Below are 26,668 nucleotides of genomic sequence, written 5' to 3'. Positions count from 1 at the left end.
GGAAGACCCCCTGCTGACTAAAGGTATGGAAGACCCCCTGCTGGCTAAAGGTTGGGAAGACCCCCTGCTGGCTAAAGGTAGGGAAGACCCCCTGCTGGCTAAAGGTATGGCAGACCCCCTGCTGACTAAAGGTATGGAAGACCCCCTGCTGGCTAAAGGTATGGAAGACCCCCTGCTGGCTAAAGGTACGGAAGACCCCCTGCTGGCTAAAGGTAGGGAAGACCCCCTGCTGGCTAAAGGTTGGGAAGACCCCCTGCTGGCTAAAGGTATGGAAGACCCCCTGCTGGCTAAAGGTATGGGAGACCCCCTGCTGGCTAAAGGTAGGGAAGAATGTATGGGTTCACATCCCCTTCAACTTTCCCAACACACACAGACACACAACACCCACAGGGTAACGGTCAATTGCGCTGTGATAACGAGGATTAGGATTCACCTCCCAGCTGTTGGAAAGTGTAGTCTGGTCATTCACACAGCTGTCCCCAATTAGACAGTAATGTATTTACTAATCCCAAGCTGTGGACACATCAAAACAGATCTATTAGTTCGTGGCTATTAGAGCGTCATAGAGTGTTAGCAATAGACTGTCTGCTGCTCTCTTTAACATGACTGTCAGCCATAGACTGTCTGCTGCTCTCTTTAACATGACTGTGTCAGCCATAGACTGTCTGCTGCTCTCTTTAACATGACTGTCAGCCATAGACTGTCTGCTGCTCTCTTTAACATGACTGTGTCAGCCATAGACTGTCTGCTGCTCTCTTTAACATGACTGTCAGCCATAGACTGTCTGCTGCTCTCTTTAACATGACTGTCAGCCATAGACTGTCTGCTGATCTCTTTAACATGACTGTGTCAGCCATAGACTGTCTGCTGCTCTCTTTAACATGACTGTGTCAGCCATAGACTGTCTGCTGCTCTCTTTAACATGACTGTCAGCCATAGACTGTCTGCTGCTCTCTTTAACATGACTGTCAGCCATAGACTGTCTGCTGCTCTCTTTAACATGACTGTCAGCCATAGACTGTCTGCTGCTCTCTTTAACATGACTGTGTCAGCCATAGACTGTCTGCTGCTCTCTTTAACATGACTGTGTCAGCCATAGACTGTCTGCTGCTCTCTTTAACTATGCTGCTTTAGTGGCAGGGAACCTGGCTTTGATGTTTGCTGAAGTATTGTAGTCAACCTAATGGTTGGTCTCTCCTGTAGAGACAGTTTATATATATCCTAAAACCAAAGTAAACACTACTTTAATCCAATGAATTTTATTTGATAGGTATTGGATCATGGCTTGATGTCTGATAAAGGTAGTTGTGATTGAAATGCGACCATCTTTTTCATCTTTATCTAATTAAGACAAACATTTTTCTAAAGAGTGAGTGAGTTTCATGCCTTCTGCCCGCAATATTTAGTTTATCTCCCTTCATCGGACTGAGTTAGCATAGTAACCCTGTTAGAGAAGAGGCTAGCTGCAGTATTAAGTTATGGTTCTGCCCTGCAGTCAAACTGAAGGTAATACCGATCCTGCTCTTTCAGCTACAGTGGCTTGCGAAAGTATTTTTCCTATTTTGTTTCCTGACAACCTGGAATTAAAATGGATTTTTGGGGGGCTTGTAACATTTGATTTACACAACATGCCGGCCATTTTGAAGATGCGATATGTTTTTTTATTGTGAAACAAACAAGAAATAAGACACAAAAACAGAACACTTGAGCATGCATAACTATCACCAAAGTCAATTCTTTGTGGAGCCACCTTTTGCAGCAATTACAGCTGCAAGTCTCTTGGAGTACGTCTCTATAAGTATGGCACATCTAGCCACTGGAATTTTTGCACATTCTTCAAGGCAAAACTGCTCCAGCTCCTTCAAGTTGGATGGGTTCCACTGGTGTAGAGCAATCTTTAAGTCATACCACAGGTTCTCAATTGGATTGAGGTCTGGGCTTTGACAAGGCCATTCCAAGACATTTAAATGTTTCCCCTTAAACCACTCGAGTGTTGCTTTAGCAGTATGCTTAGGGTCATTGTCCTGCTGGAAGGTGAACCTCTGTCCCACTCTCAAATCTCTGAAAGACTGAAACAGGTTTCCCTCAAGAATTTCCCTGTATTTAGCACCACCCATCATTCGTTCAATTCTGACCGGGTTTCCCAGTCCCTGACGATGAAAAACATCCCCACAGCATGATGCTGCCATCACCATGCTTCACTGTGGGGATGTTGTTCTCGGGGTGATGAGAGGTGTTGGGTTTGCGCCAGACATAACATTTTCCTTGATGGCCAAAGAGCACATTTTTAGTCTTATCTGACCAGAGTACCTCCTTCCATATGTTTGGGGAGTCTCCCACGTGCCTTTTGGCTAACACCAAACGTGTTTGCTTATTTATTTCTTTAAGCAATGGCTTTTTTCTGGCCACTCTTCCGTAAAGCCCAGCTCTGCGGAGTGTACGGCTTAAAGTGGTCCTATGGACCGATGCTCCAATCTCCGCTGTGGAACTTTGCAGCTCCTTCAGGGTTATCTTTGGTCTCTTTGTTGCCTCTCTGATTAATGCCCTCCTTGCCTGGTTCGTGAGTTTTGGTGGGCGGCCCTCTCTTGGCAGGTTTGTTGTGGTGCCATATTCTTTCCATTTTTTAATAATGTATTTAATGGTGCTCCGTGAGATGTTCAAAGTTTCATATATTTTTTTATAACCCAACCCTGATCTGTACTTCTCCACAACTTTGTCCATGACCTGTTTGGAGAGCTCCTTGGTCTTCATAGTGCCGCTTGCTTGGTGGTGACCCCTTGCTTAGTAGTGTTGCAGACTCTGGGGCGTTTCAGAACAGGTGTTTGTATACTGAGATCATGTGACAGATCATGTGACACTTAGATTGCACACAGGTGAACTTTATTTAACTAATTATGTGACTTCTGAAGGTATTTGATTGCACCAGATCTTATTTAGGTTACTTCATAGCAAAGGGGGTGAATATATATGCACGCAACACTTTTCTGTTTTTTTAATTTTTAGTATCAAGTTATTTTATTCATTTCACTTCACCAATTTAGACTATGTTGTGTATGTTGTCTCTTTGACCTCCTGTTGTCTTACGACACAGGCTTGGCCTCTGGCCACAGTTTTTCTTTGTTGCATGTATTTCCTTGTCTGTGCCTTAGATAATACAGTATCTAGATTGCTGTCGTTGTACAGCTTTGCATAGTGCATGTCTGCTACTATATCTTTCAACAGTCTGTCTTTCTGTTTGTTCTTTCAGTTTGTCAGGATCTTGACTGTGCCATCTTCAGGTTTATGCAATGGACCACAGCAATAGTTAAAGATCCAGGTCCACTATACAGGGGTCAAGAGGTCAGGTGTAGTGTATGTGTTTCTCACCTGGGAAGGTCTTCTCTCTTCAGGTGGTGGTGTGTTTCCCCTGGCTGTTAGCAGGGTCAGTTACTGTCTGTGTCTGTTAGCAGGGGCAGTTACTGTCTGTCTGTTAGCAGGGGCAGTTAATGTCTGTGTCTGTTAGCAGGGTCAGTTACTGTCTGTGTCTGTTAGCAGGGGCAGTTAATGTCTGTGTCTGTTAGCAGGGGCAGTTAATGTCTGTGTCTGTTAGCAGGGTCAGTTACTGTCTGTGTCTGTTAGCAGGGTCAGTTACTGTCTGTGTCTGTTAGCAGGGTCAATTACTGTCTGTCTGTTAGCAGGGTCAATTACTGTCTGTGTCTGTTAGCAGGGGCAGTTAATGTCTGTGTCTGTTAGCAGGGTCAGTTACTATCTGTGTCTGTTAGCAGGGGCAGTTACTGTCTGTGTCTGTTAGCAGGGTCAGTTACTATCTGTGTCTGTTAGCAGGGGCAGTTACTGTCTGTGTCTGTTAGCAGGGGCAGTTACTGTCTGTGTCTGTTAGCAGGGTCAATTACTGTCTGTGTCTGTTAGCAGGGTCAGTTACTATCTGTGTCTGTTAGCAGGGGCAGTTACTGTCTGTCTGTTAGCAGGGGCAGTTAATGTCTGTGTCTGTTAGCAGGGTCAGTTACTGTCTGTGTCTGTTAGCAGGGGCAGTTAATGTCTGTCTGTTAGCAGGGGCAGTTAATGTCTGTGTCTGTTAGCAGGGTCAGTTACTGTCTGTGTCTGTTAGCAGGGGCAGTTACTGTCTGTCTGTTAGCAGGGGCAGTTAATGTCTGTGTCTGTTAGCAGGGTCAGTTACTGTCTGTGTCTGTTAGCAGGGGCAGTTAATGTCTGTGTCTGTTAGCAGGGTCAGTTACTGTCTGTGTCTGTTAGCAGGGTCAGTTACTATCTGTGTCTGTTAGCAGGGTCAGTTACTATCTGTGTCTGTTAGCAGGGGCAGTTACTGTCTGTGTCTGTTAGCAGGGTCAGTTACTATCTGTGTCTGTTAGCAGGGTCAGTTACTGTCTGTGTCTGTTAGCAGGGGCAGTTACTGTCTGTGTCTGTTAGCAGGGTCAGTTACTGTCTGGCTGTTAGCAGGGTCAGTTACTGTCTGTGTCTGTTAGCAGGGGCAGTTACTGTCTGTGTCTGTTAGCAGGGTCAATTACTGTCTGTCTGTTAGCAGGGTCAGGTACTGTCGGTGTCTGTTGGCAGGGTCAGTTACTGTCTGTGTCTGTTAGCGGGGTCAATTACGGTATGTGTCTGTTAGCGGGGTCAGTTACGGTATGTGTCTGTTAGCGGGGTCAGTTACGGTATGTGTCTGTTAGCGGGGTCAGTTACTATCTGTGTCTGTTAGCAGGGGCAGTTACTGTCTGTGTCTGTTAGCAGGGGCAGTTACTGTCTGTGTCTGTTAGCAGGGTCAATTACTGGCTGTGTCTGTTAGCAGGGTCAGTTACTATCTGTGTCTGTTAGCAGGGGCAGTTACTGTCTGTGTCTGTTAGCAGGGGCAGTTACTATCTGTGTCTGTTAGCAGGGGCAGTTACTATCTGTGTCTGTTAGCAGGGGCAGTTACTGTCTGTGTCTGTTAGCAGGGGCAGTTACTGTCTGTGTCTGTTAGCAGGGGCAGTTACTGTCTGTGTCTGTTAGCAGGGTCAATTACTGTCTGTGTCTGTTAGCAGGGTCAATTACTGTCTGTCTGTTAGCAGGGTCAATTACTGTCTGTCTGTTAGCAGGGTCAATTACTGTCTGTCTGTTAGCAGGGTCAGGTACTGTCGGTGTCTGTTAGCGGACAATGGAACCTGCAGATAAGCGTTTTTAATCCCCCTCGGTTCTCTCTCCCCCAGGGGTCACTGAGGAGTCTGTGTCTGAATGAGGAGGTGTATAGGTTGGGTCTGGCACGAACCGTCCTAGTCTCTGGACTCCACCCCCAGTTCCGTCTCTACCTGCGGCACCACCAACGGCTGCTCAGGGCAGAGGTCAAGGCCGAGCGGAAGAGGCGGGGCATGGGTGACGTTGTTGCCGGTGATGTCTGGTGAGGACCTGCCTTACAACAGGCCTACAAGCCCTCAGTCCAGCCTCTCTCAGCCTATTGCGGACAGTCTGAGCACTGATGGAGGGATTGTGCGTTCCCGGTGTAACTCGTGCAGTTGCAGTAGCCATCCTGTACCTGTCACGCAGGTGTGATGTTCGGATGTACCGGTCCTGTGCAGGTGTTGTTACACGTGGTCTGCCACTGCGAGGATGATCAGCTGTCCGTTCTGTCTCCCTGTAACGCTGTCTTATGCGTCTCACAGTACCGACATTGCAATTGATTTATTGCCTTGTGTTTAGTATTCTAGATGACATCAATCAGGAACTGCTTGAACTCAGCGACAGTTGTGGGTTTTTAAGCATGAACTGCTCGTTTCAAGTCCTGTCATAACATCAATAATGGGATTAGGTCTGGACTTTGACTAGGCCATTCCAAAACTTCAAATGTGTTGCTTTTTAGCCATTCTCATGTAGACTTGATTGTGTGTTTTGGCTCATTGGATCATTGTCTTGCTGCAGGACCCAACTGCGCTTCAGCTCACAGACGATTGGCTTGACATTCTCCTGTAGAATTCTCTGATACAGAGCAGAATTCATGGTTCTTTCTATTAAGGCAAGTCGACCATGTCTCACTGAGGGGACATTTAACCCTTATCACCGCTAGTCTGAAGCCCTTATGCTAATCCCTTGGCTTTCACTTCCCTTTTAAAACCCCAACCCAAATCCCTGTGTTCCCCTTTCCCCAGAGAAGTGATTGTGTGTTAGAGAGGGGAAGGAGGGGGGGGGGGGGGGGGATTGTCACAGAGATAGAACTGTCGGGGTCTACTGGTCTCCCCCAAAGAGATCACCGTTGCCATGGTAACACAACATCTGAGCGGTGAAACCCTGGGGGGGGGATGTTGAAGAGCTTATCAAAGGGGCCTTTAGAGATAACATGACTCAGACATTAGAGTACTCACCGGGTCTTAAAGCAGGACGTAGAGACTAGAAGGCCCATAAACCAGGCTCTATGACCCAATGAGAGACAGACACAGAGAGATGGCCATAAACCAGGCTTTATGACCCAATGAGAGACAGACACAGAGAGATGGCCATAAACCAGGCTCTATGACCCAATGAGAGACAGACACAGAGAGATGACCATAAACTAGGCTCTATGACCCAATGAGAGACAGACACAGAGAGAGGGCCATAAACCAGGCTCTATGACCCAATGAGAGACAGACACAGAGAGATGGCCATAAACTAGGCTCTATGACCCAATGAGAGACAGACACAGAGAGATGACCATAAACCAGGCTCTATGACCCAATGAGAGACAGACACAGAGAGATGGCCATAAACCAGGCTCTCTAACACAATGAGAGACAGACACAGAGAGATGGCCATAAACCAGGCTCTATAACCCAATGAGAGACTGACGCTGGAGCAGACTGTCACGCCCTGGCCATAGAGAGTTTTTTATTCTCTATTTTGGTTAGGCCATGGTGTGACTAGGGTGGGCATTCTAGTTTCTTTATTTCTATGTTTTCTATTTCTTTGTTTTTGGCCGAGTGTGGTTCCCAATCAGCAGCTGTCTATCGTTGTCTCTGATTGGGAATCATACTTAGGCAGTCCTTTTTCCCTCCTTCAGTTGTGGGTTCTTATTTTTGCATTGGTTGGATTTTTGCCCTGCAGAATGTCACGTTCATATTTTGTTTTGTTGTTGTCGGTGTTCGTTAAATAAAGAGAATGAACACGTACCACTCTGCGCTTTGGTCCACTTCTTCCCATGACGATCGTGACAGAAGATCCCACCAAAAATGGACCAAGCAGCGTGTACAGGAGGAGTGGACTTGGGAGGAGATCCTGGAGGGAAAAGGACCCTGGACGCAGGCCGGGGAGTATCGCCGTCCTAAGGAGGAGATAGAGGCAGCGAAAGCTGTACGGCGACGATACGAGGAGATAGCTCAACGGAGCAAGCACGAGAGAACCCCAAGAACATTTTGGCGGGGGGCACATGGAGCAGTCGGCAGAGCCGAGGAGGGAACCAGAGCCAGTCAGGGAGTCCACTTCTTCCCATGACGATCGTGACACAGACTAATACACAGAGAGATGGCCATAAACCAGGCTCTATAACCCAATGAGAGACAGACGCTGGAGCAGTCTAATACACAGAGAGATGGCCATAAACCAGGCTCTATAACCCAATGAGAGACAGACGCTGGAGCAGTCTAATACACAGAGAGATGGCCATAAACCAGGCTCTATAACCCAATGAGTGACAGACGCTGGAGCAGTCTAATACACAGAGAGATGGCCATAAACCAGGCTCTATAACCCAATGAGAGACAGACGCTGGAGCAGTCTAATACACGGAGAGATGGCCATAAACCAGGCTCTATAACCCAATGAGAGACAGACGCTGGAGCAGTCTAATACACGGAGAGATGGCCATAAACCAGGCTCTATAACCCAATGAGAGACAGACGCTGGAGCAGTCTAATACACGGAGAGATGGCCATAAACCAGGCTCTATAACCCAATGAGAGACAGACGCTGGAGCAGTCTAATACACGGAGAGAAGAGAGGCTTACACCTATGGCTGCTTTTCAAATACACATTCTATAACGGTGTTTCTGTTAATTACTGATACAATGCAGTTGTCTGATGATTTACTGTGTCCATGTTGTTGACAGTATCTTTCCCCATCAAATAAAATATTTGAAAGAACCACCCTTCACTTGTCATGTGTTTGGGGTGACAGTGTTAACCATGTGTTTGGTGTGATAGTGTTAACCATGTGTTTGGGGTGACAGTGTTAACCATGTGTTTGGGGTGACAGTGTTAACCATGTGTTTGGGGTGATAGTGTTAACCATGTGTTTGGTGTGATAGTGTTAACCATGTGTTTGGTGTGATAGTGTTAACCATGTGTTTGGTGTGACAGTGTTAACCATGTGTTTGGGATGACAGTGTTAACCATGTGTTTGGGGTGATAGTGTTAACCATGTGTTTGGTGTGATAGTGTTAACCCTGTGTTTGGTGTGATAGTGTTAACCATGTGTTTGGGGTGACAGTGTTAACCATGTGTTTGGGGTGACAGTGTTAACCATGTGTTTGGGGTGATAGTGTTAACCATGTGTTTGGTGTGATAGTGTTAACCATGTGTTTGGTGTGATAGTGTTAACCATGTGTTTGGTGTGACAGTGTTAACCATGTGTTTGGGATGACAGTGTTAACCATGTGTTTGGGGTGATAGTGTTAACCATGTGTTTGGTGTGATAGTGTTAACCCTGTGTTTGGTGTGATAGTGTTAACCATGTGTTTGGGGTGACAGTGTTAACCATGTGTTTGGGGTGACAGTGTTAACCATGTGTTTGGTGTGATAGTGTTAACCATGTGTTTGGTGTGATAGTGTTAACCATGTGTTTGGTGTGATAGTGTTAACCATGTGATTGGGGTGACAGTGTTAACCATGTGTTTGGTGTGATAGTGTTAACCATGTGTTTGGTGTGACAGTGTTAACCATGTGTTTGGGGTGACAGTGTTAACCATGTGTTTGGGGTGACAGCGTTAACCATGTGTTTGGTGTGACAGTGTTAACCATGTGTTTGGGGTGACAGTGTTAACCCTGTGATTGGGGTGACAGTGTTAACCATGTGTTTGGTGTGATAGTGTTAACCATGTGTTTGGTGTGATAGTGTTAACCATGTGTTTGGGGTGACAGTGTTAACCATGTGTTTGGTGTGACAGTGTTAACCATGTGTTTGGGGTGACAGTGTTAACCATGTGTTGGGTGTGACAGTGTTAACCATGTGTTTGGGGTGACAGTGTTAACCCTGTGATTGGGGTGACAGTGTTAACCATGTGTTTGGTGTGATAGTGTTAACCATGTGTTTGGGGTGACAGTGTTAACCATGTGTTTGGTGTGATAGTGTTAACCATGTGTTTGGTGTGACAGTGTTAACCATGTGTTTGGGTGTGATAGTGTTAACCATGTGTTTGGTGTGACAGTGTTAACCATGTGTTTGGGTGTGACAGTGTTAACCATGTGTTTGGGTGTGACAGTGTTAACCATGTGTTTGGGTGTGACAGTGTTAACCATGTGTTTGGGGTGACAGTGTTAACCATGTGTTTGGTGTGATAGTGTTAACCATGTGTTTGGTGTGACAGTGTTAACCATGTGTTTGGGGTGACAGTGTTAACCATGTGTTTGGGGTGACAGTGTTAACCATGTGTTTGGTGTGACAGTGTTAACCATGTGTTTGGGGTGACAGTGTTAACCCTGTGATTGGGGTGACAGTGTTAACCATGTGTTTGGGGTGATAGTGTTAACCATGTGTTTGGTGTGATAGTGTTAACCATGTGTTTGGTGTGATAGTGTTAACCATGTGTTTGGTGTGACAGTGTTAACCATGTGTTTGGGGTGACAGTGTTAACCCTGTGATTGGGGTGACAGTGTTAACCATGTGTTTGGGGTGATAGTGTTAACCATGTGTTTGGGGTGACAGTGTTAACCATGTGTTTGGTGTGATAGTGTTAACCATGTGTTTGGTGTGACAGTGTTAACCATGTGTTTGGGGTGACAGTGTTAACCATGTGTTTGGGGTGACAGTGTTAACCATGTGTTTGGGGTGATAGTGTTAACCATGTGTTTGGTGTGATAGTGTTAACCATGTGTTTGGTGTGACAGTGTTAACCATGTGTTTGGGGTGACAGTGTTAACCATGTGTTGGGTGTGACAGTGTTAACCATGTGTTTGGTGTGATAGTGTTAACCATGTGTTTGGTGTGATAGTGTTAACCATGTGTTTGGTGTGATAGTGTTAACCATGTGTTTGGGGTGACAGTGTTAACCATGTGTTTGGGGTGATAGTGTTAGCCATGTGTTTGGGGTGACAGTGTTAACCATGTGTTTGGGGTGATAGTGTCAACCATGTGCTTGGGTTGACCGTAGGTGGAGGGAGGGGGGAGGAAGAGGAGGGCGGGAGGGAGGTAGGTAGGTAGGGAGGGAGGCGGGAGGGTCAGCTCGTTGACTCAGCCTGTTTGTCTTTTATTGTGTAAAGGTCATTAGCGGTTGTTACTGTGTTCGTGGACTCTCATTGGTTGGCTGGTTTGAATTGTAAGGTGCGTGGATCCCTGATGACTGGAGCTGGCAGACTTTGAACTGCCACTGGGGGAATTGTGGGAAGGAAACCACGGAGAGAATCGGCCAGAGCGGTTAGTGTGTGTTAACTGTAGAGCACCCTCACTACAAGCCTGTCTGATTCACACTGTGCTACACAATAACACACTGCACTAGAACATAACACACTGCACTACACAATAACACACTGCACTACACAATAACTCACTGCACTAGATAATAACACACTGCCCTAGAAAATAACTCACTGCACTACACAATAACACACTGCACTACACAATAACACACTGCACAACACAATAACTCACTGCACTACACAATAACTCACTGCACTAGAAAATAACACACTGCACTACACAATAACTCACTGCACTACACAATAACACACTGCACTAGAAAATAACACACTGCACTACACAATAACTCACTGCACTACACAATAACACACTGCACTACACAATAACACACTGCACTACACAATAACTCACTGCACTACACTAACTCACTGCACTACACAATAACTCACTGCACTACACAATAACTCACTGCACTACACAATAACACACTGCACTAGAAAATAACACACTGCACTACACAATAACTCACTGCACTACACAATAACTCACTGCACTACACAATAACTCACTGCACTACACAATAACACACTGCACTACACAATAACACACTGCACTACACAATAACACACTGCACTACACAATAACACACTGCACTAGATAATAACACACTGCACTACACAATAACTCACTGCACTACACAATAACACACTGCACTAGAAAATAACACACTGCACTACACAATAACACACTGCACTACACAATAACACACTGCACTACACAATAACACACTGCACTACACAATAACACACTGCACTAGAAAATAACACACTGCACTACACAATAACACACTGCACTACACAATAACACACTGCACTACACAATAACACACTGCACTACACAATAACACACTGCACTACACAATAACACACTGCACTACACAATAACACACTGCACTTCACAATAACACACTGCACTACACAATAACACACTGCACTAGAAAATAACACACTGCACTACACAATAACACACTGCACTACACAATAACACACTGCACTACACAATAACACACTGCACTACACAATAACACACTGCACTACACAATAACACACTGCACTAGAAAATAACACACTGCACTACACAATAACTCACTGCACTACACAATAACACACTGCACTAGAAAATAACACACTGCACTACACAATAACACACTGCACTACACAATAACACACTGCACTACACAATAACACACTGCACTACACAATAACTCACTGCACTACACAATAACACACTGCACTACACAATAACTCACTGCACTACACAATAACACACTGCACTACACAATAACACACTGCACTACACAATAACACACTGCACTACACAATAACTCACTGCACTAGATAATTAAATAATTAAATAATTAAATAGAAATTATTTATTTCACATTTTGGCTTGTCATCTATTTCACTTGCTTTGGCAATGTAAACATATATAAATCCCTTTGAATTTAATTGAGTTACAGACAATGAAATAACTTTAGAATTCAAGTTTTGTGGTCTTTTTCGTGAGCTTCAATTTCTAAGACAGATCCGAGTAGGATGTGTAGCAGGCTATTCAACCCCACACCCCTCCCCCCATCAGCGCCCTAAGGGTAGCAGAGAGAGCTTTCAGGAACCCGTTCCAAGAAGTCCGTTCCGGGTTTTCACACACTGCCTGGTCTCTAAATGTACTTACGGGTTTGAATGGGGACTCGGCTGGTGGCGGTAGGGACTTGCTCGGGACAGTTGGGCACTCCCTTCGCTACTAGAGGGGAACAGGATATTATTGATGTGCTTCATGACATTGAAGACAGGAACCTGAAGGAATATTATTGTTTTCAATAGATGTTAATATTTTAATAGAAGTTGATTCGGGAAAGATCGGACTAACGCAAGTACCTATTTATTTTATTTGTTGGACTAGCTGATGCATTTTATGGAAAAATCCATGTGGCATATGTTGCATGTGTTCTTGGCACAACGTTCTGTCAGTGTAAAGTGACCATGTTGTTGTTGACAATGTTAAAGTTGCAAGATTGTTTTCATGAGATGAGCTCGCGCAAGAAGGTTACAGTAGAAGGAGCCAATGAACTTGCTGACCAATGCGCCTGCCCTTGTTTTTTGAGTTAGGCTACTGTGGTTACCACATAAAACTGGCAGTCTTATGTTTTGAATAGGCTATCTGTCCAATGTTTTGTCACCATTTTTTCTTATAGGCCTAAAGAGTTTTTTAAATAGTTCTGTCGTTCATCAGAAAGACACTACAATAGGATATTTATGAAAACTTTATTCCATCTCTTACATTTAACGTTTTTGATTTAGGCTGTATTTTTTGTTTTACTATTATTACACGTTTTAGGCTACGTTCTTTCTTTGTTGTGCAAACAGCCTAATTAAGTGAGCATTGAAGGCATATGAATCATGTGACATCAAAATCATGAATTGATCTGCAATATTGATACAAAACCAAAGTTGTGAGAGTGCTTTATGCATTTTACAATCATTTTGGGATTCCGCTTAATTTCCCTTTGCACCACCGATTTGCACCAGAATTGGTTGATGGGAATAACAAAGGTCTTTACCATAGCCACGGGATGTAGGGCTGCTACAGCACACCCCGATAAATCGGAAAAAAATATATATTTTTAAATTCCTCACAAAATTAACTTATTCCGCCGCGCCAGTAGCCGTCACCTAAAGAAAGATACACGGCACTCCCCCTCTGGGCCCTTGGGGATTTTCGGAGAGAGAAAGGGCACTTCATAAATGAAGTCCCACAGACAAAGCCCTTAAAGTTCACTCCTCACCCGTCCCTCCAACCATATTGTGCGGGGTAACCGCAATCTTCACTTTGTCAACTTTGTCAAGCCTACAGGTAGGTAGAGTGATACATTCTCCCGCCTCTGGTAGTTCTAGAGTCAGTTACTTATTTGTTTCGGAGTAAAAACACACAAAAAAAACATAAAGTTGGAGCCGTTATAGTTGTTCATCATAAACTGCGCTATAGTCCCGGGACGCACTCTGTTTACCCTCACTCTTCAGTGAGTCGGTTGGTCAAAGTGTCACACGAAGAGTCATGAAGATCAGCAGCAATAAAACAGCCCATTAAAGTAACAGGATCAAGCGCTCAGTACCCCCAGTCTCCCCACGCGTCTCCCTCCTCTATCAGGCACGGCAGCTCCTCTACAGGGGTCAGATGGCCAAGCCTGGGTGCCAGTCTGGTTATGCTTCAGTCAACTTGTCATGCCATGGTTCCTCCTCTGACACAGTGATGATAATGACCTAAACAATGTTGACAGCACCTGTGTTTGTTATAGGATATCTTTGTGTTGGGTGTGTTGTTTTACTAGGACATTGAGGTAGACACCGGTGCAGATTATATCTAGGTCTGAATGTGTACAGAACATCAAACACACTCACATGTTATTGTCTGTCTCCTGGACACTTGTGGTGACAGGATGATGGACAGTGCATCTGTGTAACTCCCCTCAACCCTTCCTCTCTCTCACTCAAGGGAAAATAATACCACTTGCACAGGAAAGGAATGCCCCTCGTGAATAAGTAAACAGTCTTCTCGTTGTCATAGGGATCTGTTGTGTGTCTGTGTACATGTTTTTTTTATTTTTTTATTTCACCTTTATTTAACCAGGTAGGCTAGTTGAGAACAAGTTCTCATTTGCAACTGCGACCTGGCCAAGATAAAGCATAGCAGTGTGAACAGACAACAACACAGAGTTACACATGGAGTAAACAATAAACAAGTCAATAACATGGTAGAAAAAAGAGAATCTATATACAATGTGTGCAAAAGGCATGAGGTAGGCAATAAATCGAGTAATTACAATTTAGCAGATTAACACTGGAGTGATAAATCATCAGATGATCATGTGCAAGAAGAGATACTGGTGTGCAAAAGAGCAGAAAAGTAAATAAATAAAAGCAGTATGGGGGGTGAGGTAGGTAAATTGGGTGGGTAGTTTACAGATGGACTATATACAGCTGCAGCGATCGGTTAGCTGCTCGGATAGCAGATTTTTAAAGTTGTTGAGGGAGATAAAAGTCTCCAACTTCAGAGATTTTTGCAATTCGTTCCAGTCGCAGGCAGCAGAGAACTGGAAGGAAAGGCGTCCAAATGAGGTTTTGGCTTTAGGGATGATCAGTGAGATACACCTGCTGGAGCGCGTGCTACGGGTGGGTGTAGCCATCGTGACCAGTGAACTGAGATAAGGCGGCACTTTACCTACCATAGCCTTGTAGATGACCTGGAGCCAGTGGGTCTGACGACGAACATGTAGCGAGGGCCAGCCGACTAGGGCATACAGGTCGCAGTGGTGGGTCGTATAAGGTGCTTTAGTAACAAAACGGATGGCACTGTGATAGACTGCATCCAGTTTGCTGAGTAGAGTATTGGAAGCTATTTTGTAGATGACATCGCCGAAGTCGAGGATCGGTAGGATAGTCAGTTTTACTAGGGTAAGTTTGGCGGCGTTAGTGAAGGAGGCTTTGTTGCGGAATAGAAAGCCGACTCTAGATTTGATTTTGGATTGGAGATGTTTGATATGAGTCTGGAAGGAGAGTTTGCAGTCTAGCCAGACACCTAGGTACTTATAGATGTCCACATATTCTAGGTCGGAACCGTCCAGGGTGGTGATGCTAGTCGGGCGTGCGGGTGCAGGCAGCGAACGGTTGAAAAGCATGCATTTGGTTTTACTAGCGTTTAAGAGCAGTTGGAGGCCACGGAAGGAGTGTTGTATGGCATTGAAGCTCGTTTGGAGGTTAGATAGCACAGTGTCCAAGGAAGGGCCGGAAGTGTACAGAATGGTGTCGTCTGCATAGAGGTGGATCAGGGAATCGCCCGCAGCAAGAGCAACATCATTGATGTATACAGAGAAAAGAGTCGGCCCGAGAATTGAACCCTGTGGTACCCCCATAGAGACTGCCAGAGGACCGGACAACATGCCCTCCGATTTGACACACTGAACTCTGTCTGCAAAGTAGTTGGTGAACCAGGCAAGGCAGTCATTAGAAAAACCGAGGCTACTGAGTCTGCCGATAAGAATATGGTGATTGACAGAGTCGAAAGCCTTGGCCAGGTCGATGAAGACGGCTGCACAGTAATGCCTTTTATCGATGGCGGTTATGACATCGTTTAGTACCTTGAGCGTGGCTGAGGTGCACCCGTGACCGGCTCGGAAACCGGATTGCACAGCGGAGAAGGTACGGTGGGATTCGAGATGGTCAGTGATCTGTTTGTTGACTTGGCTTTCGAAGACCTTAGATAGGCAGGGCAGGATGGATATAGGTCTGTAACAGTTTGGGTCCAGGGTGTCTCCCCCTTTGAAGAGGGGGATGACCGCGGCAGCTTTCCAATCCTTGGGGATCTCAGATGATACGAAGGAGAGGTTGAACAGGCTGGTAATAGGGGGTGCGACAATGGCGGCGGACAGTTTCAGAAATAGGGGGTCCAGATTGTCAAGCCCAGCTGATTTGTATGGGTCCAGGTTTTCCAGCTCTTTCAGAACATCTGCTATCTGGATATGGGTAAAGGAGAAGCTGGGGAGGCTTGGGCGTGTAGCAGCGGGGGGGGAGGGGCTGTTGGCCAAGGTTGGAGTCGCCAGGAGGAAGGCATGGCCAGCCATTGAGAAATGTTTGTTGAAGTTTTCGATTATCATGGACTTATCAGTGGTGACCGTGTTACCTAGCCTCAGTGAAGTGGGCAGCTGGGAGGAGGTGCTCTTGTTTTCCATGGACTTTACAGTATCCCAGAACTTTTTGGAGTTAGAGCTATGTGCATGTGTTTGTGGGAGGGTAAAGTGATTTCAGTGTAATGTGAGTGGAGTACTCTGGGTGGTTCAGTATGCTGGGTGTAGGGTTGGAGTGGAGTACTCTGGGTGATTCAGTATGCTGGGTGTAGGGTTGGAGTGGAGTACTCTGGGTGGTTCAGTATGCTGGGTGTAGGGTTGGAGTGGAGTACTCTGGGTGATTCAGTATGCTGGGTGTAGGGTTGGAGTGGAGTACTCTGGGTGATTCAGTATGCTGGGTGTAGGGTTGGAGTGGAGTACTCTGGGTGGTTCAGTATGCTGGGTGTAGGGTTGGAGTGGAGTACTCTGGGTGATTCAGTATGCTGGGTGTAGGGTTGGAGTGGAGTACTCTGGGTAGTTCAGTATGCTGGGTGTAGGGTTGGAGTGGAGTACTCTGGGTGTTTCAGTATGCTGGGTGTAGGGTTGGAGTGGAGTACTCTGGGTGGTTCAGTTTGCTGGGTGTAGGGTTGGAGTGGATTACTCTGGGTAGTTCAGTATGCTGGGTGTAGGGTTGGAGTGGAGTACTCTGGGTAGTTCAGTATGCTGGGTGTAGGGTTGGAGTGGAGTACTCTGGGTGATTCAGTATGCTGGGTGTAGGGTTGGAGTGGAGTACTCTGGGTGGTTCAGTATGCTGGGTGTAGGGTTGGAGTGGAGTACTCTGGATGGTTCAGTATGCTGGGTGTAGGGTTGGAGTGGAGTACTCTGGGTGATTCAGTATGCTGGGTGTAGGGTTGGAGTGGAGTACTCTGGGTGGTTCAGTTTGCTGGGTGTAGGGTTGGAGTGGAGTACTCTGGGTAGTTCAGTTTGCTGGGTGTAGGGTTGGAGTGGAGTACTCTGGGTGATTCAGTATGCTGGGTGTTGGAGTGGAGTACTCTGGGTGGTTCAGTTTGCTGGGTGTAGGGTTGGAGCGGAGTACTCTGGGTAGTTCAGTATGCTGGGTGTTGGAGTGGAGTACTCTGGGTGATTCAGTATGCTGGGTGTTGGAGTGGAGTACTCTGGGTGATTCAGTATGCTGGGTGTTGGAGTGGAGTACTCTGAGTGGTTCAGTATGCTGGGTGTAGGGTTGGAATGGAGTACTCTGGGTGATTCAGTATGCTGGGTGTAGGGTTGGAGTGGAGTACTCTGGGTGATTCAGTATGCTGGGTGTAGGGTTGGAGCGGAGTACTCTGGGTAGTTCAGTATGCTGGGTGTTGGAGTGGAGTACTCTGAGTGGTTCAGTATGCTGGGTGTAGGGTTGGAGTGGAGTACTCTGGGTGATTCAGTATGCTGGGTGTAGGGTTGGAGTGGAGTACTCTGGGTGATTCAGTATGCTGGGTGTAGGGTTGGAATGGAGTACTCTGGGTGATTCAGTATGCTGGGTGTAGGGTTGGAGTAGAGTACTCTGGGTGGTTTCAGTATGCTGGGTGTTGGAGTGGAGTACTCTGGGTGATTCAGTTTGCTAGGTGTAGGGTTGGAGTGGAGTACTCTGGGTAGTTCAGTATGCTGGGTGTAGGGTTGGAATGGAGTACTCTGGGTGATTCAGTATGCTGGGTGTAGGGTTGGAGTAGAGTACTCTGGGTAGTTCAGTATGCTGGGTGTTGGAGTGGAGTACTCTGGGTGATTCAGTTTGCTAGGTGTAGGGTTGGAGTGCAAACAATGTCTTTGTTAGTATAGTGAGTCCTAATGAATAATTGAACTATTTCTATCAGAGGCCTGGAGAAGTAGAGGAATGAAGAGACGGATTTGTGTGGGAAAGGAGGAGGAGAGGACAGGAGGAGTAGAGGACTGGAGGGGTAGAGGACTGGAAGAGTAGATGAATGGAGAGATGGAATAGTGTGGGAAAGGAGGAGTAGAGGACTGGAGGAGTAGAGGACTGGAGGGGTAGAGGACTGGAGGAGTAGATGAATGGAGAGATGGAATAGTGTGGGAAAGGAGGAGTAGAGGACTAGAGGAGTAGATGAATGGAGAGATGGAATAGTGTTGGGAAAGGAGGAGGAGAGGACTGGAGGAGTAGAGGACTGGAGGAGTAGATGAATGGAGAGATGGAATAGTGTTGGGAAAGGAGGAGGAGAGGACTGGAGGGGTAGAGGACTGGAGGGGTAGAGGACTGGAGGGGTAGAGGACTGGAGGCGTAGATGAATGGAGAGATGGAATAGTGTGGGAAAGGAGGAGTAGAGGACTAGAGGAGTAGATGAATGGAGAGATGGAATAGTGTTGGGAAAGGAGGAGGAGAGGACTGGAGGAGTAGAGGACTGGAGGAGTAGAGGACTGGAGGGGGAAGATATTGGGTTGAAGTGAACCCATTTCTTTGTGGGTCCACTGCTGTAGTGTGTCAGTCGAGACGGACAATAATGTGAACTGTTGGGAGACTGTGTGCGTGTGTGTGTGGTTGTGTGTGAACAGTAGGGAGACTGTGTGTGTGTGTGTGTGTGGTTGTGTGTGAACAGTAGGGAGACTGTGTGTGTGTGTGTGTGGTTGTGTGTGAACAGTAGGGAGACTGTGTGTGTGTGTGTGTGTGTGTGTGTGGTTGTGTGTGAACAGTAGAGAGACTGTGTGTGTGTGTGTGGTTGTGTGTGAACAGTAGGGATACTGTGTGGTTGTGTGTGAACAGCAGGGATACTGTGTGTGTGTGTGTGTGTGTGTGTGTGTGTGTGTGTGTGTGTGTGTGTGTGTGTGTGTGTGTGTGTGTGTGTGTGTGTGTGTGTGTGTGTGTGTGTGTGTGTGTGTGTGGTTGTGTATGAACAGTAGGGATACTGTGTGGTTGTGTGTGAACAGCAGGGATACTGTGTGTGTGTGTGTGTGTGTGTGTGTGTGTGTGTGTGTTCTCTGTGTCTCTGCCCAGTGTCCACTCTCTCCCTAAACACTGCCCAGTGTCCACTCTCTCTTCCTAAAGACTGCCCAGTGTCCACTCTCTCTTCCTTAACACTGCCCAGTGTCCACTCTCTCTTCCTAAAGACTGTCCAGTGTCCACTCTCTCTTCCTAAAGACTGCCCAGTGTCCACTCTCTCTTCCTTAACACTGCCCAGTGTCCACTCTCTCTTCCTAAAGACTGCCCAGTGTCCACTCTCTCTTCCTTAACATTGCCCAGTGTCCACTCTCTCTTCCTAAAGACTGCCCAGTGTCCACTCTCTCTTCCTAAAGACTGCCCAGTGTCCACTCTCTCTTCCTTAACACTGCCCAGTGTCCACTCTCTCTTCCTAAAGACTGCCCAGTGTCCACTCTCTCTTCCTTAACACTGCCCAGTGTCCACTCTCCCTTCCTAAACACTGCCCAGTGTCCACTCTCTCTTCCTAAAGACTGCCCAGTGTCCACTCTCTCTTCCTAAACACTGCCCAGTGTCCACTCTCTCTTCCTAAAGACTGCCCAGTGTCCACTCTCTCTTCCTTAACACTGCCCAGTGTCCACTCTCTCTTCCTAAAGACTGCCCAGTGTCCACTCTCTCTTCCTAAAGACTGCCCAGTGTCCACTCTCTCTTCCTAAAGACTGCCCAGTGTCCACTCTCTCTTCCTAAAGACTGCCCAGTGTCCACTCTCTTTTCCTAAAGACTGCCCAGTGTCCACTCTCTCTTCCTTAACACTGCCCAGTGTCCACTCTTCTTCCTAAAGACTGCCCAGTGTCCACTCTCTCTTCCTAAACACTGCCCAGTGTCCACTCTCTCTTCCTAAAGACTGCCCAGTGTCCACTCTCTCTTCCTAAACACTGCCCAGTGTCCACTCTCTCTTCCTAAACACTGCCCAGTGTCCACTCTCTCTTCCTAAAGACTGCCCAGTGTCCACTCTCTCTTCCTAAACACTGCCCAGTGTCCACTCTCTCTTCTAAAAGACTGCCCAGTGTCCAATCTCTCTTCCTTAACACTGCCCAGTGTCCACTCTCTCTTCCTAAAGACTGCCCAGTGTCCACTCTCTCTTCCTAAACACTGCCCAGTGTCCACTCTCTCTTCCTAAAGACTGCCCAGTGTCCACTCTCTCTTCCTAAACACTGCCCAGTGTCCACTCTCTCTTCTAAAAGACTGCCCAGTGTCCAATCTCTCTTCCTTAACACTGCCCAGTGTCCACTCTCTCTTCCTAAACACTGCCCAGTGTCCACTCTCTCTTCCTAAACACTGCCCAGTGTCCACTCTCTCTTCCTAAACACTGCCCAGTGTCCACTCTCTCTTCTATAAGACTGCCCAGTGTCCAATCTCTCTTCCTTAACACTGCCCAGTGTCCACTCTCTCTTCCTTAACACTGCCCAGTGTCCACTCTCTCTTCCTAAAGACTGCCCAGTGTCCACTCTCTTTTCCTTAACACTGCCCAGTGTCCACTCTCTCTTCCTAAACACTGCCCAGTTGTCTCATAACAGGCCCTCTTTTCATCTCTCTGACCTCATTTGGGATGTTTAGAAAAATACTAACACAGAAATGAAGATCAATGTTCAGTGAAGAACTGAGACAGCTGGATTCTGACATTATATGACCTGGTTGTCTTTTGTTTAATACGTTGTGTGTTTCTGACTACAGAGACGACTTTCAGATGGGTTAAGGCTGGAACTATTTTTGTTCAATTTTCTACAGTAGTTTTAGAAATCCCAGACCGATGACAACAGCACATTGGTTACATTGTGGGAGGCAACCAGTCTGTCTAGTCTTACAGTACTGAAGGGTGTTCAGGATCACAAGGTCAACCACAGATCTATTTCCAGGTCTGACCCCTCCCCTCCCCTCCCCTCCCCTCCCCTCCCCTCCCCTCTCACCTTCGTCCTCTCTCAACTCAATTCAATTTAAATTCAAAAGGGCTTTATTGGCATGGGAAACATATGTTTACGTTGCCAAAGCAAGTGAAATAGATAAAAAACAAAAGTGAAATTACACTCTCTCTACCCCCTTCCCAACTGGTTACCACCTGGTAACTGATAATGAAGGTAGAGCAAACCCAGTGGTACAGACTAGGCCATGCTAACTCAGTGGTACAGGCTAACTCAGTGGTACAGGCTAACTCAGTGGTACAGGCTAACTCAGTGGTACAGGCTAACTCAGTGGTACGGGCTAACTCAGTGGTACAGGCTAACTCAGTGGTACAGACTAGGCCATGCTAACTCAGTGGTACAGGCTAACTCAGTGGTACGGGCTAACTCAGTGGTACGGGCTAACTCAGTGGTACAGGCTAACTCAGTGGTACAGACTAGGCCATGCTAACTCAGTGGTACAGGCTAACTCAGTGGTACAGGCTAACTCAGTGGTACAGACTAGGCCATGCTAACTCAGTGGTACAGGCTAACTCAGTGGTACAGGCTAACTCAGTGGTACAGGCTAACTCAGTGGTACAGACTAGGCCATGCTAACTCAGTGGTACAGGCTAACTCAGTGGTACAGGCTAGGCCATGCTAACTCAGTGGTACAGGCTAACTCAGTGGACCAAGGCGCAGCGTGGTAGGCGTACATCGTGCTTTTTATTGATGATACCAAAACAAAATAACAATGACAAAAAACGAAGCGAACAGTCCTGTCAGGCACAGACACTAAACAGAAAACAAGATCCCACAAGGAAAATGACAACTTAATATATGATCCTCAATCAGAGACAGCGATAGACAGCTGCCTCTGATTGGGAAGCACACTCGGCCAAAAACAAAGAAATAGAAAACATAGACTTTCCCACCCGAGTCACACCCTGACCTAACCTAACATAGAGAATAATAAGGATCTCTATGGTCAGGGCGTGACATACAGTTTAACAAGACATTTGTGGAGTTGTTGAAAAAGTAGTTTTAATGAATCCAATCTAAGTGTATGTTAACTTCCGACTTCAACTGTAAATACATACCATATACAGACAAATAAATACAGATAAAAAATAATGAAAAAGAAGTCACTTCAACCCAGTTTGACATAAAGAGAATATTCATATGGGAGACAAGCCAATACATTATCTGAATACACACCTTCCATTCACCGCATAGAAGCTAAATATTTTTACAATTTAAATATAGGTATCCCCTTTTCTTTTATTCCAGGCTTTATCGAAATATTCCGCAAACGGAAATACACAATGGACAAAAAAAACCCATTTCAATTTCTCCTCATCACTCAGCCACATAATACCATATTCACCCCCTTTGCTATGAAGGCCCTAAATAAGATCTGGTGTAACCAATTACCTTCAGAAGTCACATAATTAGTTAGATTGCACACGTGAACTTTATTTAAGTGTCACATGATCTGTCACATGATCTCAGTATATATACACCTGTTCTGAAAGGCCTCAGAGTCTGCAACACCACTAAGCAAGGGGCACCACCAAGCAAGCGGCACTATGAAGACCAAGGAGCTCTCCAAACAGGTCAGGGACAAAGTTGTGGAGAAGTACAGATCAGGGTTGAGTTATAAAAAAAGATCAGAAACTTTGAACATCCCACGGAGCACCATTAAATACATTATTAAAAAATGGAAAGAATATGGCACCACAACAAACGTGCCAAGAGAGGGCCGCCCACCAAAACTCACAGACCAGGCAAGGAGGGCATTGATCAGAGGCAACAAAGAGACCAAAGATAACCCTGAAGGAGCTGCAAAGCTCATTAGCGGAGATTGGAGTATCTATCCATCGGACCTCTTTAAGCCGTACACTCCACAGAGCTGGGCTTTACGGAAGAGTGGCCAGAAAAAAAGCCATTGTTTAAAGTAAAAAATAAGCAAACACGTTTGGTGTTCGCCAAAAGGCATGTGGAAGACTCCCCAAACATATGGAAGGAGGTACTCTGGTCAGATAAGAGATTCGCCTTCCAGCAGGACAATGACCTTAAGCATTCTGCGAAAGCAAAACTTGAGTGGTTTAAGGGGAAACATTTAAATGTCTTGGAATGGCCTAGTCAAAGCCCAGACCTCAATCCAATTGAGAATCTCTCTGTGTTTGTGTTTGTGTGTGTGTGTGTGAGCACATACTCAGGGGAGACAGATGCTCTCTTTGTGTGTAATTTTGATGTGATGGCCAATCTAATTTAGACACACAGACACTTTTAACGACGCTGGACTGAGCGCTGGCAAAGCCGATCGATCACCTTTTGATTTATTGAGTTATCTCAAAAACCCCAGATGGTGTCTCAGTTGGGATGAAATCAGAAGCACTTTAGCACTCTGCACGTGTGTGTGTGTGTGTGTGTGTGTGTGTGTGTGTGTGTGTGTGTGTGTGTGTGAAAAAAGAAAGAAAGACAAGACTGAGGAGAGATGAGGAGAGAGATAGAGAATGAAATGAGGTGAAAACAGAATAGAACAACCCCCTCTAGTGTAGAAAAACCCTCTAGTATAGAAGAACCTCTCTAGTACAGAAAACCCCCTCTAATATAGAATAACCTCTCTAGTACAGAAAGAACCCCTCTAATATAGAATAACCTCTCTAGTACAGAAAAACCCCTCTAGTACAGAAAACCCCCTCTAGTATAGAAAGAACCCCTCTAGTACAGAAAAAACCCTCTAGTATAGAAAACCCCTCTAGTATAGAAAGAACCCCTCTAGTACAGAAAAAACCCTCTAGTACAGAAAAAACCCTCTAGTATAGAAAAAAACCCTCTAGTACAGAAAACCCCTCTAGTATAGAATAACCTCTCTAGTATAGAAAGAACCCCTCTAGTATAGAAGAACCCCTCTAGTATAGAAAAACCCCTCTAGTATAGAAAAACCCCTCTAGTATAGAAAACCCCCCTCTAGTATAGAAAACCCCCCTCTAGTATAGAAAAAACCCCTCTAGTATAGAAAAACCCCTCTAGTATAGAAAACCCCCCTCTAGTATAGAAAAAAACCCTCTAGTATAGAAAAAAACCCTCTAATATAGAAAAACCCCCTCTAATATAGAAAAAGCTATTGGTGAGAAAAGAGTAACCTAAAAGAGAAACAGATTGTATAATACCCTGTTAATCGTTGACCAGTCTAACTCTGTGGACGCTCACTGATGGTGATATCAAAGAGTTTGTGGTGCCCACCACAGTCACTGATTAACAGTGGAGTTAAATAGGGAAGCACCACACTACCTCAGGCTTTTCCTGCCACATCACAGAGGATCTGATATCATATCATGCTAGTACTGTGGTGTGTACAGCTGATGGCCAGCCAGAGGAGGTTGACCATCCCCATCTCTTTTAAGGGACATCTCCAAGTGTGCACTCAACCTCTCCAATGTGTCCTAAGTATGTCAATTAGGTCATTCCATTGCTATTACACATTGAATATGCCTAAAAGTTCATGGTCACTATAAAAACATAATTTCTGCAATATCAACCTTTCTCAAACATTGTGGTGGTGTCAGGGGACAACCAGGGGACATCCAAGTGTCCTTATACCTCGCCAAAATGTCCAAATGGGGTAACACCACTGCTATTACACATTGAATAAGCCTAAAAGGTATTGGTCCCACATTAATATGAACTATTAGCAAGAAAAATAATGAAGACACATATGCATTATAAGTGTAACCGGGCTTGAGTCTTGCGAAATGATCATATACTGGGGACTTGCTCCACTAGTCAACTAGTCTTGATACCTTCACCAGTCTTGCTACCTTTGCCAGTCTTGATACCTTTGCCAGTCTTGATACCTTTGCCAGTCTTGCTACCTCCACCAGTCTTGATACCTTCGCCAGTCTTGATTCCTTCGCCAGTCTTGATACCTTCGCCAGTCTTGATACCTTCGCCAGTCTTGATACCTTCGCCAGTCTTGATACCTTCGCCAGTCTTGATTCCTTCGCCAGTCTTGATACCTTCGCCAGTCTTGCTACCTTCGCCAGTCTTGCTACCTTCACCAGTCTTGCTACCTTCACCAGTCTTGCTACCTTCACCAGTCTTGCTACCTTTGCCAGTCTTGATACCTTTGCCAGTCTTGATATCTTTGCCAGTCTTGATACCTTCACCAGTCTTGCTACCTTCGCCAGTCTTGCTACCTTCGCCAGTCTTGCTACCTTCGCCAGTCTTGCTACCTTCACCAGTCTTGATACCTTCGCCAGTCCCATGTACATCACCAGGGAAATGTAGGAGAGCATGTCAGTTTCCAGTACATTGCTGTAAGATACACTTTACATTTACATTTAAGTAATTTAGCAGACGCTCTTATCCAGAGCGACTTACATACATTCATACTTTTTTGTACTGGTCCCCCGTGGGAAACGAACCCACAACCCTGGCGTTGCAAGCGCCATGCTCTACCAACTGAGCTACACGGGACCACATTCTTCACCCGAATGTCCAGGTCGCTGGCAGCATCTGTGTTCGGCTCATGGAGGAAATTCTCAAAGGCCTCTTTCTCTGTGCTTGCACATATTTAACCCCTTATTTTGGATGGCACAAACTACCTCCATACTTCCATTCATTTGTATGGGTTACCTTCAGATGGTTTAATATCTATATATATCTCCATACTTCCATTCATTTGTTTGGGTTACCTTCAGATGGTTTAATATCTATATATAATCTCCATACTTCCATTCATTTGTTTGGGTTACCTTCAGATGGTTTAATATCTATATATATCTCCATACTTCCATTCATTTGTATGGGTTACCTTCAGATGGTTTAATATCTATATATATCTCCATACTTCCATTCATTTGTATGGGTTACCTTCAGATGGTTTAATATCTATATATATCTCCATACTTCCATTCATTTGTATGGGTTACCTTCAGATGGTTTAATATCTATATATATCTCCATACTTCCATTCATTTGTATGGGTTACCTTCAGATGGTTTAATATCTATATATATCTCCATACTTCCATTCATTTGTATGGGTTACCTTCAGATGGTTTAATATCTATATATATCTCCATACTTCCATTCATTTGTTTGGGTTACCTTCAGATGGTTTTATATCTATATATATCTCCATACTTCCATTCATTTGTATGGGTTACCTTCAGACATATGAGTACCGTGACACTTGTGGGCCTTCAGATTTTTTTTTTTTTTTTACCTTTATTTAACTAGGCAAGTCAGTTAAGAACAAATTCTTATTTTCAATGATGGCCTAGGAACAGTGGGTTAACTGCCTGTTCAGGGGCAGAACGACAGATTTGTACCTTGTCAGCTCGGGGATTTGAACTTGCAACCTTCCGGTTACTAGTCCAACGCTCTAACCACTAGGCTACACTGCCGCCCCAGAATGAGAGGACATCTACTCTTTATGACACAACCTTCAGAATGAGAGGACATCTACTCTTTATGACACAACCTTCAGAATGAGAGGACATCTACTCTTTATGACACAACCTTCAGAATGAGAGGACATCTACTCTTTATGACACA

General features: G+C 45.5%; 1 protein-coding gene across 1 annotated transcript in view; it reads left to right on the top strand.

Moving 5' to 3' along the window:
• Positions 1-12,339: 12,339 nt before the first annotated feature.
• LOC129822546 (1-phosphatidylinositol 4,5-bisphosphate phosphodiesterase eta-1-like) overlaps positions 12,340-26,668 on the top strand; it is a gene marked incomplete at its 3' end in the record, with an annotated part of 98,369 nt that continues 84,040 nt past the window's right edge. The window contains exon 1 of the mRNA XM_055880851.1: positions 12,340-12,511. The remainder of the gene's footprint in view (positions 12,512-26,668) is intronic.

This window comes from Salvelinus fontinalis, chromosome 24 (genome assembly GCF_029448725.1).
Source record: "Salvelinus fontinalis isolate EN_2023a chromosome 24, ASM2944872v1, whole genome shotgun sequence".
Classification (NCBI taxonomy): Eukaryota; Metazoa; Chordata; class Actinopteri; order Salmoniformes; family Salmonidae; genus Salvelinus; species Salvelinus fontinalis.
Note: the sequence above shows the minus strand (reverse complement) of the source record. Positions and strands in the feature narration are given on the sequence as shown.